This window comes from Pezoporus wallicus, unplaced genomic scaffold (assembly GCF_028554395.1).
Source record: "Pezoporus wallicus isolate ANWC-B61680 ecotype Strahan unplaced genomic scaffold, APGP_CSIRO_Pwel_v1 contig_6966, whole genome shotgun sequence".
NCBI classification, from domain to species: Eukaryota; Metazoa; Chordata; class Aves; order Psittaciformes; family Psittacidae; genus Pezoporus; species Pezoporus wallicus.
This window is the reverse complement of record NW_026639746.1, coordinates 586,840-600,086: the sequence shown is the minus strand read 5'-3', so window position 1 is coordinate 600,086 and position 13,247 is coordinate 586,840. Positions and strand designations below refer to the sequence as shown.

At 42.8% G+C, this 13,247-nt stretch overlaps 1 protein-coding gene across 9 annotated transcripts in view; it reads left to right on the top strand.

The window, feature by feature from the left end:
• The first annotated feature begins 5,572 nt into the window (after positions 1-5,572).
• The window catches only part of BRD1 (bromodomain containing 1), a 64,854-nt gene continuing 57,179 nt past the window's right edge, over positions 5,573-13,247 (top strand). For 7 of the 9 annotated variants that reach the window (XR_008972957.1, XM_057415783.1, XM_057415781.1 and 4 more), the window contains exon 1: positions 10,163-10,503. The gene's annotated coding sequence lies outside the window, so the exon portion shown is untranslated. Of the gene's footprint in view, positions 5,681-6,674; positions 6,813-10,162; positions 10,504-11,178; positions 11,296-13,247 lie in introns of those variants that run through there. The other 2 variants (XM_057415778.1, XM_057415779.1) reach the window with 2 other exon arrangements.

Here is a 13,247-nt window from a genome sequence, read left to right as displayed (position 1 = left end):
TTGCAGCCACCATCTGCTTTGGAACGGGTGCTTCGTGGGACTCTTCGATCTGATCTGAATAGCCATTGCAGGGAAGGTCGTTTGGGGGTGAAGGATGTGCGCTGTGTCAGTTCAGAAAAACAGTGACTCACTGTATGCTTGAGATCTTGTAATATTTCTGGATAAGGCTCCTCCAGTTTTGGTGCTCAGTGATGGGTTGGTAATTTCCCTTGAGAAAGATTAGTCATGGTTGTCAGGCTTTTTGGGTGTTGGGGGTGAAGTAGGGTGGATTTTGGGGGGGGGGGGGGGGAGGATTTTTTTTTTTTTTAATATGTGTAATTTCTACAGAAAGCTGTGTAAAGATGTGATCTGGTGAGACTGACACGTATAATTCCCAGTGGCAGCTGCTGGTCATACTAACTTGCATTTTACAACAGCACTGGTTTGGAAGCAATGCTAAGCTTTAGACTAGGACAGTGTTTAAAGAGAGAAATAGAGCTGAAGTAAGTATACTTGGGTTTTGATCTGAATTGTTTTCATCAGTTAATTGATTTTTTTTAACTGAACAAATTTAATTGATATATGGCAGTACATGAAGAAGTCAGTTGATTGGTTTTGATTAATGGAGCTCTTGAACATTCTTCTACAGTATTTGTATGTTTGTACTTCTGTAGTACTGGTGTGGTCTTCCACATGGGTGGTGCCAGTTACCATAAAGTAAGTGATCTATTATAGTTAATGCTTCCTTTGAAAATCTCATGTCAAGTGGTTGAGTTTTGGTTGTTTTTTTTTTTCCCTGAGCATACTACTGAGGCACTGGCGCAGGTTGCCCAGAGAAGCTGTGACTGCCCCGTCCCTGGCAGTGTTGAAGGCCAGGCTGGATGTTTGAGCAACTTTGTCCAGTGTGAGGTGTCTCTGCCCATGGCAGGGGGTTTGGAACTGGATGATCTTTAAGGTCCCTTCCAACCCAAATCATTCCATGATTCTATGACTTGATCAGTTTCCACTGTTAGAAAGTGCATTTATATGATTACAACTACCTCAAAACGAAGTTTGGACTCTAATAGAGCTGTGATAGCTTACTTAAGAAACCTCTATCACCAGTCTGACGACAGGAAATTATGGTGCTTATTTAACGTCCAATAATATAATAATAAATAGAAATATATAATCTCATAAAGCATGTTTTAGAGAACTATAAAATTGTAGCAATTATGTTGACTTTTACCTGGAACGGCATGGTTACACTTACCACACCACAGAAACCTGATAATATTAGAATACATAGCTCTATTAACTGCCCTTTTTTAACAGCTGTGCCTTGGTAGAGTTGCCCAATTTGCAGTTGAAAATTTTACAGGAAATTAAAAAAGCCTGGAAATTCACTTTGTGCTTTCCCACTGCATGTTGTTCACTCTGTATGCACCTGTCTGTACCTCTTCATTTTTTCATACATCTTATTCTGAAAATTTCCCTAATGGTTACTGATATTTGAGATTAATGAAAGTTGAATGTTTCTTTAAGTGATCTTCTAAGTGGGTTGAAAAACAATCAGTGATTCGGTGTATAATCTGTAGCTTTATATCACAGTTTAATGAAATAGGTGGAACTTTTTTATTTTGCAAAAATACACTGGAAACGTAGAAACTAGGTCTTAAAAATCTGAGTAAATCTGGGACCAGAAAGTCTTCTCACAACCAAGTAATATGAAGAATAAACTTAGAGCTGATGTTGATCTGGTGACAGGCAATGAAAACAGTAACAGCAATTCCTAGAGAAGGCTCCAGACTGCCGGCTTGTGGTGAATGTAGCAACTCTGGTGTAGGAATGGTCTAAAGATACAGATTCTCCATAAAGCATGCAGTCTGAAGTGTACACATGTGAAAGTACATGGTCATTTGGCAAGATAAATACTAGTAAAGTTTGTGCAAGGTATCTTGACAGAAAGAAAGAAAAATGGTTTTTATTTAACTTCAGAAGAGTAATTTTTTTTCTGTGTTTTTTCCCATTTACGCCTTTATAAACTTGTTTATTCACAATATCTGAAACGGATAAGATCTTTATTTGCACGTTTAACTGAAACTGGTATGAATTAGAAGTGATATGACATTAAATGAATATAACAAAGTGACTTCTCACTCCAGTCTCTGGAGCAAACTTCCAGTACATGGGTCATAGAATCATAGAATAGTTAGCATTGGAAAGGAACCTTAAGATCATCCAGTTCCAGTCCCATGCCATGGGCAGGGATACCTCACCCTACAGCCCGTTATGTTTTGTAGATTATTGTAAAGCTAAGAGAGCATGCTCCTAAAGAAACAGTTCTCTGAAGAATAGGTGTTACAGGCTCAGAGAAGAAGGAAACGTCACTGCAATAACCGTAAGTATCCAACTTTCTGTCATTCTCAGTATTGGTGTGTGCACTAAACTCGGAAGGCTCCCAGGGAGGGTATAACGAGAGCTTAAAACCAGTTGGAAACTAGGTTAAATTCTTGTATCCCTTCCTAGTGTGACAGAACTTAAAATGTGCCTTAAATATACCTATTTCTCTGTCAATATTATGTGATTATTGTAGATGTTTAGCTGATGCAGACACAGCTTTGTGTTCTGAGGTCCCAGAGTCTCTTCAGCCACTGAGTCACATTTTAATCTGATTTTTTTGCTTCCTTCCATCCATTTCTTTCTTGATAGTAAAGGTAACACAGATATTGCATTAATAAATCAATGTAGTTCTGTCTTTCTGAATTTATATACCTTTGGAAACATTAAATGTTACAATGGCATATTGATACTACCAGTACTAACCATTTTGCTGCTCTTTATCTTCAGACCTGCTCTGATAAGCTTATTTTCCTTACTGAATCACTCAAACCTTTGGCTTCACCTCTAGCGACTTCAGCATCAGTGGTGCATTTTCTATATGAAATCATGAAGACAAAAACTATATCAAGAAGTAATAGTTCTTAAGCACAAAGAGTTGCTGCCTTTTATATAAGCTGAGGTAATATAGTTAAAATGATCTCTTTTCCTCCTTGTATAGACTCCAGCCTTTTCCAGGACCCTATCTAGACACAGCCAACTTAATGATCAAAACCTTAAAATAGAGATCAGAAGTACTAAATTTGGATGTTGAATTCAGTATCAGAGTGGTATGATTTCTAAGAACACTTAACAAAGGCGAGTGGTTACATATTTAGCATACATACCCTATGAACTTCAGCAGGCACTTGGCTCTGCTTATCAGATCCAAGGTGTCAAGTTGGGTGCTCGAATAAAGAACAAGCAATTACACAGTAGTTATGAGCAACTTTAAGCAGCATTCACTGCCAAAGCCATGATGCCTTTGTACTTTTACATAATTATTTCATTTGTTACAAACACAATTGTGTCTAATCTCTTTATAGTCCTGGATTTATAGCCCATCAGAGGTGTACATTGTTGGTTTTTGACTTGGAATTGAGCATATGATAGCATGTTCACAGGACTTACTCACCCTTCATGTGGAGCAAGTATGGTGCAGGAATATGTCTTTCAGGAATGCTCAGTTTGAAGTTCCTATTCTAGCATTTTTTGAGCCTGTTGAGATTCTGTCTGCATTATGAAGCCAGATTATATATCGGAACTGATCTACTTATGTGTGAGCTTGGAAGATCTCTTTTTTTTTTTTAAGCCAGCATCAGGCACTGACTGAGGTGGTAGACATGTCTGAGACAAAGCAAAGAAAACATGTTGAGCTCATTACTGTTTGTTAAATGATACATATGAGTTGGGCCTCTGAACAGAGGAAGCTACAAGCTGTGTCCAGTTCTCTTGTTTCGGGTTTTTTTGTGGATGTCGTGTATTGTGTCTTGCTTCTGACTTACTTTTTCACTCTGTTCTTCCCCCCCTGATTTTGATGTCACCTTGCTATGTAGTCCTTCCCCATGTAAATGAGGTTTTAGTTCTGAATGGGCCCATCTATTTTGGGATTTCTTTTGCAGTAAATGACTAGGGATTCTAACAGCAAAGCTTCCTCTGTTGCATACCGCCTTAATCATCTGCAGACCAGGTTTGTCCTCTAGAATGAATGAGGATGAGGTAGTAAAGTAATTAAGACTGGATTTGTGTCTCATTGCTGATTGAATTTTAACTTAATTATACTAAGGCTGAAGTATTAACTCATGGTAAACACTGGAGATCGTTTCTTGGAGATACATACTTTTGAGTGACCTAACTAGAAAAACAACTTCACTCTCAGTTTATACTTCATCATATTACACTTGCAAGTTTTGATATCGACAGCAAGGAATTGAGAATAGAGAAATCTCTCAAAGAGATTTAATAAGTAAAATAAGGCTTATCTATTGTTCAACTTCATGAAGGTGGTAACTTTTCTTGGATTGGATGAAGGCTGTGTAGGGGATCTTTTCCAGTGAAGAGGAAAGGATCAGGGAATAGAAAAGGATTATCTGAAAGAGTAATAATGCATTTGCAGTAATGTTGTTTTCATGGGTTATGCTGGTTTAAGAAGTTACCTGTGTTTGTACTAAATGAGTCCATACCTGATGAGGATAACCAAAGGGAGAAACTGGAAGTACAAATACTGAAATGGATGTTTGATTTGAGAAATATATTGTGATATTTGTATAGAGAGCACTTTGGTTTCCGCTCGCTGTGGCTGCCTTTGGCAAAAATTTTCAATTCACATAGCTGCTTTTATATGTTGCATAAACTTTTTATAAATTCAGTCTTTATCTGCTGCTAAGGTTTTGTCAAAATCCAATGTAAATTGTTTAGACGCAGTGTTTTGTAATTCTTTGGTAGGCAAGTATGATATTTTTAGAGCTTTTCACATAACAATTACTGTTCTGCTTCTTGATTCCTACCCATTACCCCTGACATTTTGTCTTTGCCCATAACTTGTCTCAGTTAGTTATGCTATGTAAATTGACAGACATACCAGTTCTGAACATGCAGCTTCTTCTGTCAGCTAAACTAATGATGGTGAATAACTAGGGATGCTGAAAGGGCACTCTCAAACCCTGGATTTATTTTCCTGATGCCTCCCTGGTGCTGGCAGTCGTTTCCATCTGATTGTACAGGGAGGCAGTTCTGGGAGCTAAACAGAAGCTTGGTGACTTGTTAATGAAGGGTTATGCTGATGGCAGATACCATTTGGCAGGAATAGCCTCCCATAAAGACCTTTGCAGGTGGAGTTACTACGCAGAACACAATAAAGGTGCCAAACTGTAAACACTAGGAATTGAATCATTAATGCCAAAGAGGCAATGACAGGAGAAAAGGGGAATACTGTTCCCTTGTTTATGGCTTTCTGCTCTTCTGTAAACAGCGTTATTACACATAAGAGTGCAAATAACTCTGCTCCAAGGGTTTGTGTGTGATAAAATAATCTCCAGTAGATAGCAGTTTTGCTATTTGGAAGATCTGCAGGTGAGTACATGGGCAAGTTTTGTGCTTTTGTTGCAGCATTTTGTAATTTGGGCATTGTTGTGTTGAACTGTAGTTTACATATGCTTTCATGTATATCCTAATACTGAAGGTTTTCATTGTTTATTTATTTTTTTTAAATCTTTGCAGTGTCCAAGCAGCTCAAGCCTTGCATTCTGCAACATTTAGGAGCATATCTGGTTGAGAGCATCTTGTAACTGCAAAATCCCAAAGGTACATGATGCTAAAAGGATTCAAGCTAGATAGTGGAAGGGTAAATAAGGCAGGAAGTAAGTTTCCTGTCAACTGTGTATCTCAGTGATGTGCTTAATGTACCTTTCTGTCTGCAAGTGACAATCTGCATACCTCTTCTTGCAGTAGGTGACTCTAGGAAGTAATTGCCACAAATGCTTATATGGAAATGGGGTGAGGGCTTTGAGTAGCAGCTGTACAACTTGAAGACCACTCTGTCAAATGATCTTTAAGTATTATCTACAGATAACATTCCATAGGACTGCTTAGCAGATGCAACTCACAGAGGTATTTCTTAGCAAGCACACTGATGTTGCTTGAGTTCTTGTGGAGCTCTGATGATAAAAAGGCCCTGTCTTTATCAGTACCATAAAAGGCATTGACACAGCCTGCAGTCTATTTTAAAACTCCTCTTTCAGTGAAGACCCTTTGTTTGAATTAACACAAGCTGGTTTTGGAGATCTAAAAGGTCATCTTATAGAAACACTTTGATTCTGAGGATGAGAAAGATGGCACGTGTAGGAAGTAAGAGTGAGGCTATGAGGCAAGGATCTTTGATTCATTACCAGCTGGTGAACATGGATGAACACTGATAATCACCCTTTTGTCATAATACGGCTAAAGGTCCAGGATCAGAGGAATGAACAGGAAAATGCAGACTATTCTTTCTAACCAGAGAACAAGGGAAATATTTAGTAAATGTGTAAGGGTAAAAAGCGCTAACACTTTTCTTCCATATTAGAAGCCAAAATGTTGATCCCTGTTCTGGAATTGTCATCTAGGAATTTGGACCATATATCCCACTCAGTCTAGTACAAAAAAAGAAGTCAGCCTTTCTGCCAAAGCACCCACGATGACTAGGAGATTGATCAGTGATACATGGATTTGTCTTTATATACAGCAGTTCACAAAGATGAGCCAGAAGAGGTGGAGAGACACTACACCACCTGACAGAGTGCAGATAAACAGCTGTGATTTTTTTTGTCAACATACTGCTCTTATGTGTCTTTTGACAGGGTTGCAGCATCTTTTCCACAGTGCATGCTGTCCTGGCTTCTGTGAGGTTTGGGAACAGCCCTTCCTTTGAGAACAACCAGCCTTGCAGAGTCATACCTGTGAGTATTTCACCAGTGCCATATATCACAATTGATGAGGTGAGATCGAAAAGCATCCCCTTGCAGGATGAAAGGACCATGGTAATGTTCTATATCATGAGACAGTATTTTGGAGGGGAATATAAATCATGCATAGAGGAGTTTCAAGGTGTAAAATGTTCAGTGACTTGAAAATAGATTGGCTTGAGGCATCATATGACTTAGCAAGGTTAGGCAGATCTGTCATTGCGATAGGAAGAAGACCCACACACGTATGTTGTGGCAGTCTAGAACCTGTCTTGAAATGGAAAGTTTCTTGCAGGTTCTAAAGCATATGTGGAGTGGGCTCTGCCACTTGCTTGTTCCTTCACCAGCCAGCTGTTCTGACCAGGAGAGGGATACAGAGTTCCATTCAAGGAAGATAAACACCACTGCCCATGTTTAAGTGCTGCAACAAGACTCAGTTGATCTTTACTAATCTGTAAAACAAAGGTGATAATACGTAGGTGATACACTTTAGAAATGTGTGTGAAGTTTAATACTGCAAGGAAAGAGGAGGATGCTGAAGCAGTTAAATAGTGTTTGGTTTTTTTTAAATGATCTGTACTTCTTGAAGCATTTCTTTTGAGAATTTGGTAACTAGTGCAAGTGAAAGCTGGTAGGCAGAAGATTCTCCTTCTGTAGAAGTCTTCCATGCAGGGTGAATCAGCAGTGGCAGTTTGAATGAAAACTTGACTCTGCCAAGTAGGGGTGAGAAGATTCTTATGGACAGGGCCTGAAGCCACATGCTCATGTTGAGCTAGTGCCACAAAAGGTAGTGAGGGTCCTGCTGCCAGCAAACTGTGGTTCAGAGGGACAGTTATTTTTTTTTTTCTTGAAATTGTATGGTATCCCAATAGAATTATTTCTTCCTTAACCAAAAGTAGAAAGAACTCTATTTCGAGGCACCATGTCTTACCTGTGAGATGGAGAAGGCAAAGGAAAAGTATCCTTCAGATTATAGAAGCGTGTGCTGAGGACTGGTAAAATGCCCCAGATGCTGCTATGTTCTGAAATTTTGAAATAATTCAGACTAACATACTAATATTTAATGAGGAGAGGTTGAGGATCCTAATCTGGTAGCCTGTCATAAGGTCAATGAGAAATGATTTGAAAGCGTAAGGCTCCTGATACAGAACTATGTGTTGAGCCTGCCCTGATCTTTGTGCCATTGGTCTGAAGTTCCGTATCAAGGCCTAACACCTATTCTGTGCCAGAGCCTGAACCATCTGTAGCAAAAACTCCTCTCCTTCTTACTGAGAATAATTGAGAGGATCTAGAACACTGATGAACCGTGCGTGCATGTTAATAATCTGAGGTGGAGACATCATCTTCAGTATGGGAACCAGGAAATGAAGCTCAGCAGTTCTTCGAAGCTCTGTAGAAATCTGAGGAGCAGGGAGGCCTATGTGGATCAGAAACTTTTTATCTCAAATCTGTTAGGAGGTCAAGTTCTGGCACTGTACCATGCTGCTGTGATTGCTAAGGCTGTGCTATGAGTCCTTGGTCAACAGGTTGTGGGAATCTGATGCAGCCACTGTCTTTTTAATGAAATAATTTTGGAACTGCCGCTTCCTGGTTTTATCGGCATGAAGGTCAAGACCTTATACCTTATGGATGGAGTGCTTTTGCCAGATGTGCCCTGTGTTCACGGCAGGCAGAGCTGGAAGGTGAATCTCAAGAAAAAGTCATGTAAGTAGAGCTTACTAGAGAGAATAAAAAATGAATTTAAACTACATAAAGATGATTAAATAATGCAAATACCAATAAGGAACACTGTATTATCAGAGGGATGTCCAGCTCAGAAGAGAGTCCTGTAGTCCACCTGACAGAAAAAAGGAACTGGAAAGGCACCAGACTTAGTTGCGCATCAGATATGTGAGAGTATGGACACCGTCAAGTGCCCTGTGGAAAACCTGTCTCTAGTTCTAAAGCATTTGTACAGCTGCAGGGCAGATACACACATGGATTATCACTTAAAAGATAACATGTTTGCTATCATAGATACTATTAGCTTCTTGACAACATTCGTAATTTTTAGTCATTTTTATACTTTGTGAACTAAAGGTATATGATTTAGCATGCTGCTCTATCTTTAATACTTTCTGCCATAGAGCTGAATTCCAGAGCAACACTGGTAACTTAAATCGGACTTCTGAGACTGGTGGTAGGATCACTTAAGTGATACTGTCGGAGAGCAATTCCTCACAGGCAACTACACAAATAACCAGATGGCCTCTGCAGTTCATATAGTCTTTTTTTATATTGGAATTTGAAGTTACTGGGCCTATCTGATCCTAAAGGTCTGTTTCTACACTGAGTGCACTGCACTCAGGTTTTAATAGCTTCTGGTTTGTTAAGAGGTCAGTGTGCTGGATAGTCCCTGACGGGGAAAAAGGAGTTGGGAAGTGCCCATTCTACAGGATTTCATTAGCAAAGTTACTGAAGTTTTATGGACCTTCACTCACTCTTCACAAGTAATGACAGGTGTATCTATTTCTTATTTCCTAGTCCTACATTTTTTTGTAGGACCAACTGCTGTTTGAGGCAAGCAGCACAGTAGTACTAGAGAAAATGTAAAAATTAATTGGTAAGCTGTTCTGAAGAAGGCTTCACTTAGTCTACAGCTATTACAGATGGGCAAAGAGAATCATACCTGCTCCTGACACTTTGCTGCTTACTGCACCCAGGACTTGTTCTGCATAATTGGCAAAGGCAAGTGTTTGTCTTGGGCTGGGCTGGCTGAGAGTTGCTTTTAAGCATGTGGGTGCAGCTGCCTCGCAATATATTGCAGCAAAATCCTCTACATCTCGAGTACGGCCGTAATGGCTGTCTAAAAATAATACATAACAAAGGGTGTCCTTTTCAGGGAGAGACAGAAATAACTTGTCTTGCTTTTGGCAAAACGTACGGCTATTACCGGTGAGTTTACTAGCAGCCGCCTGACCCCGAGGGCGCGCAAGAGCTAACTTTCAATCAGATTTTCTGTGTGCGAACCTCGAGCTTGGACTTCCCCCAAAGAAATAATAAATACCACTCGCTTGTAGTTCTGAGCCGTGGTTTTGTAACCAGCCGCGTCCCGCCCTGCCGCCCCTCCCCGCGCCGCTTCCCGCGCTCGGCCGTTTCAGCGTTCTCGCTGGGCGGGAACGCGCCTCTCTGCCCGCCGCGTTCTCGCCTTGTCCCCCGAGGTAAGGCCCGGCTCGCACCGCCGCAGCGCCCGTGCGGCGATCCGCCATTCGGGGCCGGAGGAGCGGCTGTGCGCAGGTCCCGCCCCGCGGTGGCGGCGGGGCTGGGCGGTGCCTGGCGCCCTCACGTCCCTTCGCTCCCTTCTCTCCTCCCTCCCTCCCTCCCTCTCTCTCTCTACCCTCCCTCCCCCCCGTCGGCGCAGCGCTGTGGTGAAGCCGCATTGTTTGTGCCGAGGGGGGAGGGGAGCTTCTCAGCCCCGGGAGCTGAGCGCCGAGCCCGCAGCCGGACCGCGACCTGCGCCGCGCCTCACGAATGCGCCGCGCCCGGCTGCAGCAGCAGCCCTGCACCCAGCGCCGGGTAGCCGCCGGCAGCGCGGTTCCCTCAGCGCCCGCTCGGCCGCCCGCGGCTGCCGGACGCGGGAGCAGGCGGCAGTGCCGGCGGGACCTCCGCCATTAAACCGGCCGCAGCGTCGGCCGCAGCGGCGGAGAGGGAGGTCTGTCAGCCGCGCTTCGGCGGCTCCCACAGCGTGAGTGAAGCCAGGCGGGCGGCGGGGGCCGGCGGGCGGGTGGGGGCTGCGGGGCTGGGAGCCGGTAGGTCCCGTCGCGAGGAGACGGGAGACCGGCGGAGGGAAGGGGAGGGAGAACTGGGCACGGCGGCGGTGGGGGAGAGGCGGCCGAGGGGCGAGGCAGGCGGGCGCGGAGGCTGCGCGGGGGGGAGCGGAGCGCGGCAGTCGGGGGCAGGGCGCCGCTCGAGGTGTTTTGTCAGCCGCCATATTGTGGGCCGAGTATTTTCGCGGAGGGGAGGGAGGTGGCTGCTGGGAAGGGCTGGAGATGATGGGCCCGGGCAGGAACCATCTTCCGGGGGGCCGGCAGGGGGGAACGCCGGGGCCGGGCAGGAACCATTGGCGCGGAGGGGTGTGAGCGCGCTGGAGGCTCCCTGGGCGTGGGCAGGAAGTGCTCGCGCAGGACCGGAGAGGGCGGGCCCGAGGCCGCGGGCGGGCTCCGCGCTGGGCGGGGGCCGTGCCGGTAGCGGGAGGGGCTCGGCCCGACTCGGCTCAGGTGATGCTGCGTGCGCCCCAGCTCCTGGTGTTGCCCTGAGGGGATTTATGCTGACCCGCGGCTGAAGTTGTGGGTGGTGTCTGCCCTGTATGCTTGTAAGCCCTGTTTGCTCACCCCCGTCATTGTTTGGGGCTAAAGAGCATTCCAGTGTCTTTATCTTTTTAATGGTTTGCATGAAAGTGTCCATTGAGAATGGAATTTCCTTTTCCATTGAGCAGGGGATCCAGGGACCAAAGGCAGTTTATTTGAGGAGGAGGAAGGTAACTAGGACAGTTTGTGAAAGGAGTTTGTAATCAAAAGTACACGTTGTGTCACTTTTCCTGTTCGTTTTAGCTTCCCTACTCCTTGGTACAAAGTATTTTTTGCCTCATGCCGTGTATTCCTGACAAGCAGCAGTTTTGGTGTATTTCTGTTGTGAGGGGAAGCATGTGCTGGTGACTTTTCCCGAGCAGCTGATGTAATTCCTAGAGGAAAGCTGTGGATAACTTTCCCAGTTTATCTCCTGCAGCCTTTTGAGTTGTTGTAAGAGGCAGAAAAATACATTAAAGTAATTTCGTTTTGTGTCAGTGTGGTATCTTTTTTCATGCTGAATGGAAATTATCTCAGTTTACTCTTTTCCGAATGTGGATCCGTGGTCTTCATTCCTGTCGATCTGCAAGGTACTGCAGGGGGAAGGGAAGAAAGATTCTTGGTCATTAACTGGGAAAAGCAAACCAATTGCCAGTCATGAATTTGTTATGCGGAAATCCTGTCTTCACCCAGAATATTTATAGGACGTTTGCAAACAGAAGAATTTTGCAGAAAGAAAACAAAACAGTACTTTAGCTTTCCAGGCATTTAAGGTATTTGCACTCAGTTTCTAAGAAATTTGGTCAGAGTGCTACCAGTCATAACTCTGTGCATTGCATCATATTTGTAGGGTATCCGTTCTGCGCTTAACTGTGACTGTAAATTGCTTCCTAATTTAGCTTTATTAACGGGTAAGTGTTATAGGGGAGATGCTTAGATGTTAGTTCATCATTTTTTATCATTCTTGATCGAACAGTTTGACTTTTACAATAGTAGCCCTAAGTCCTTAAGCAAGAACACTTGTGTTTTTGAATATTTTCTTCCTCTTTTCATTGCCTGCTTGCAGCCATGCTTGAGAATCTCTTGAGCAGAGGAGGGATGAAGGGGTTGGAAACCTAGCATTAGTGTGTGTTTTTGTGGTACTGGGTTAAGTTCAATAGCGAAGTGGAGACAAGTTGCACGTGTTTTTTTGATTTCTGAAGGTTATCTCTCATCTGTGCCCTCATTATTTGTTCACAACAATAAACAGAAATCGGGGCCATTGTGTGATCTTTGGTCTCTGAATTATAAAATGTGTTGTGAAACTGAGAACTAACTTTTAATTTCAGTTAAACGATTAGTATGCCTTTTTTCTAGTTATTGGACCTTCTGTAGCAGTGTTAGTGCTTTAAAGTTTCTCTGCAGTTAAGAAATGAGTATGTTGTTTTACAGGATTAAATTATTAAATATTTCTGTCAAACTTGTTTGAAGAAGTGGAGCCTTTTTTATTCATCTGTTGTTTATATGGAACAGATCAGAGGTCTGTCATGATTAAACACCGACTGTTGTCTGTGCTTGTGCCATAAAAACAAGTAATAAGAGTTAAGGGTGTAAAAGTCAGATCTGTGAGCAACACAGTTCTCACATGAATAATAAAAACATTTTAGATTGGGAAAACAAGATCAGTTTGTGGGAGCAAGTAGATAGGACCCTCTCGAGAATTAGTCTTTACACTAGCTGCCTAAATTATTTAGTCTTCCTGTAAAAGGAGTTCCTTCAGCGCTTTGAAGGTGCACCTTTAGAAACTGGCATCACAGACTAAACAAAAGGCAGGCTACATGGAGTAGTTTATGTATAATTGTTCCAGTCCTTGCTATTTCTTCTTGAAACAGATACCCTAGTCTTCAACAGTAGTTGTGTTTTGATCTCTAGTTCTCTGCTATTTTGGTAGTACATGCTAACACTAGTTGCATTATTCTAATAATGCATGACACTGACTTGGAAGTGTAGGATTGAAACGGTGAAGCCCTAATAATACTTTAGACCCGTGATTAAATATCAAGAGTTTGTTCTGTGGCTGACACTGAATTTTGCTGTTTATTAATGATTTATTAGGAAGAAAGAAGGAAAGGAATAGAACTTGTAAACTTGACCTTATCAGTTG